Source organism: Hipposideros armiger, unplaced genomic scaffold (assembly GCF_001890085.2).
Source record: "Hipposideros armiger isolate ML-2016 unplaced genomic scaffold, ASM189008v1 scaffold_1517, whole genome shotgun sequence".
NCBI lineage: Eukaryota > Metazoa > Chordata > Mammalia > Chiroptera > Hipposideridae > Hipposideros > Hipposideros armiger.
In genome coordinates, this window is record NW_017732867.1 from 140,392 (window position 1) to 143,217 (window position 2,826).

The following is a 2,826-nucleotide window of genomic DNA, read 5'->3' on the forward strand; positions in this document are numbered from 1 at the left end:
TTCTTAGCCAAGGGTGGCCCTCCTCTCTGCCACAGTCTGGGGGTGGGGGAGGGCATTCTTCCGGCGATCTTTGTGTTTGGGAATGTAAAGTTGAGATGTGTGAGGCATCCATTCAGTTGGAAATAAAGCTCTGGGAGTGAGTTGATCCATACAGATAGAAGTGAAAATCCTCCGCTCGGAGGTGACCATCCAGGCCAAGAAAATAGGGGCGCTCCCTTGGGGGCACACACGGGGAGAAGGCAGAGCCTATGTGTTTGCAGCTGCAGGGTATGCGAAGATGCCCTCCCTCACCTCTGCCCAGCTCCCCCATACTCAAAGGAGAAGAAGCAGGAGGAAACCAAGAGGTTTTGAGTGCCTACTAGCCAGAAGGCAACATTAGGATATGTGAAGGCCATGGAGTTCTGAGGACTCCAAACTGGGATTGAACCTGGCTCTCCCAGTTTTAGGGCTCAGTGCAAAGTAAAAATGCAAGGCCCTTTGCTCAAAAGTTATTAAGACTTTCAAGACGAGGACAGCAGAACTTTAAGCCAAGCATAGGTCCTTCTAAGCGAGAGGCTGTACAGGAGTGCACAGGTCTCACGCCCATGAAGCCAGCCCTAGCGTGACCCTGGGCACTGATTTCTCATGTTTCTCAAAAGGCTGATGTGAAAGGAAGTAGTAGTGATCTGTGGCCAAGCACCTAGAAGGAGCTAAGGTTTGTTTTCTTCCCATATCCTTTCCTTATTCACAAGATTGTTATAAACGTTACAGAGGTATCATGCTCTCAAGCTGCTGCTGAACCTAGGACCTGCCTCCCTTTCAGAGGACTGGTCTGCCAGCTGCTTCACTCAATGTCCTATTTCAAGTCACAGGGACCTTGGGTCTTGACTCCCTGAATCCCCACCCCACCCTAGGGATCGGACCATTCACTTCTGTCGTTTTCTTCCACAGATGAAATCTTAGCCACATGTTTTCCCTCCAATTATAAAACTCAAGAAGGTATTAGAGATACTGCCCCTTATTGGGGGAAAAACAAAATCTTATTAGTCAATCACGAATTTTAGAGGATGGAGCAAAACATTACTTTTCCTGTAAGGGCAGGTTTGGATGGAGACCCACGCCTCCCTTTTTCTCGCCGGTATTTCTTCCTTTCCTCTTTTTGTCCTCTCCGCCCTCCCTGTAAGCCTGGCTTCACCCCGGCAGCTGCCCTATGTCAACATAAGACAAGTACTAACCTGTAGAGAATTTCTGAGTTTATTTGAGCCAAACTGACAATTGCTGGGAAGCAGGATCTCAATAAATTGAGAAAATGTCCCAGAGAATGGCAGTGTTGCAGCTTATTTTATACATTAGAATCAAAGGAGACGTTAAGGAGGGTTACGTGCAATCCATTGGTGGTAGATTAGGGAGGCAAGAGAAAGCAAAATGGGGAAATCTCTGGGATTGGATAAGAAGTAAAACAGAGAGACACAGACGTCTTTCCCATTGGTGGGTGTGGGATGGTTCATAACTCATATTTACAGAACATTGAGATGGTATTGGGGAACAAGATAACAATGAGGGGTTCTGTGGTCTCAAGATCTGGTGCTGGGGCTGTACCTTGAGGGGCGTGGAAAAGACTACTCTGACATTTCAAAGGTATGTTACCTTAGATGCAAAAAGACAACAGACAGGTTCACTTAAGGTAAAGACTGACCTTTGTCAAGGAAACTACAGGCCTAGAACGTGACTACCATCATGATCTGCTTTTAGTTAGGGATTTTTGTGTTCAGAACACCCTGTTTGGTTACTTTTGGTCTCTGAGTTTGTAGGGCCCACCATGCTGGCCTCCCCTGAGCTTGTCAGGTTTAGCAATTGGCCCGTTTTCTGTCCACACCTGTGTGGTCCAGAGACATGGGATCTTGTTCCAGGTTCCATCCTAGGAGGGTGGGCAGGGATGACGGCTCCAAAGGGGCTCAAGCCTTTCAGATTCAACGAGCTGAGAGTGAGGGCGGCGGACCTTTCTCCATCACCTCTCCCAACTTGGCTTTGCTACCTGCTATGCTAAAAGGCATCTTCCCTCCAAGGATGGGAAAGGAAGATGGAGAGCTTTACAAGCCACCGTTGATCCAGATTACTTATCCATTCTTGCAAAGGGATCCTAAAAAGTTACAGATGATTAATTAAATTCTCCATCCTCGTGCTGAACAGTGACTACCTGCCAGGCCTGGTGCTGAACACCAAAGGGACATACAGGTGACCAGAAGGAGCTGGAAGCCCAGCAGATAAGGACACTCATTCAGGGCTAACTAGGCAGATGATGACAGTTCTAACAATGACCACTGGCTCTCAGAGAAAAGACCCAACAGTTGGAGTTGCATACATCTTTTTTTTTAGCTGAGCCATCTGTTGGCAGCTCAGCTCGGGCCGTGAATTGAACTGGGGACCCTGTTGCTCAGAGCTTGCACTCTTGCGCAAGCTCTTAACCAACTGAGCCACTCGGCCGGCCCACATACCTCTTTTTTTTTTTGAAAGATTTTTTTTTTCTTAATTGGGGAATTTTGGGAGGAGAACAGTGTTAGAGAATTGGAGAAGAGGACCAGCCAAGTTGTTGTTCTTCAACCTTCGTTGTGGAGGGCGCCAGTCGCCATCTGGCTGCCCATCGGCAGCTCATGGCCTCTAAGCTCAAGGTGCTGTGTTCAGTCTTAGTTGCGGGTGGGCGTAGCCACCATCCCATGTGGGAGTCGAACCAGCAGCCTTGTGGTTAAGAGCGCACGCTCTATCCACTGAGCCATCCGGGCGGCAACTCAGCTCTAGGTGCCGAGTTCAGTCTTAATTGCGGGTGGGCATAGCCCAGCATCTAACAGG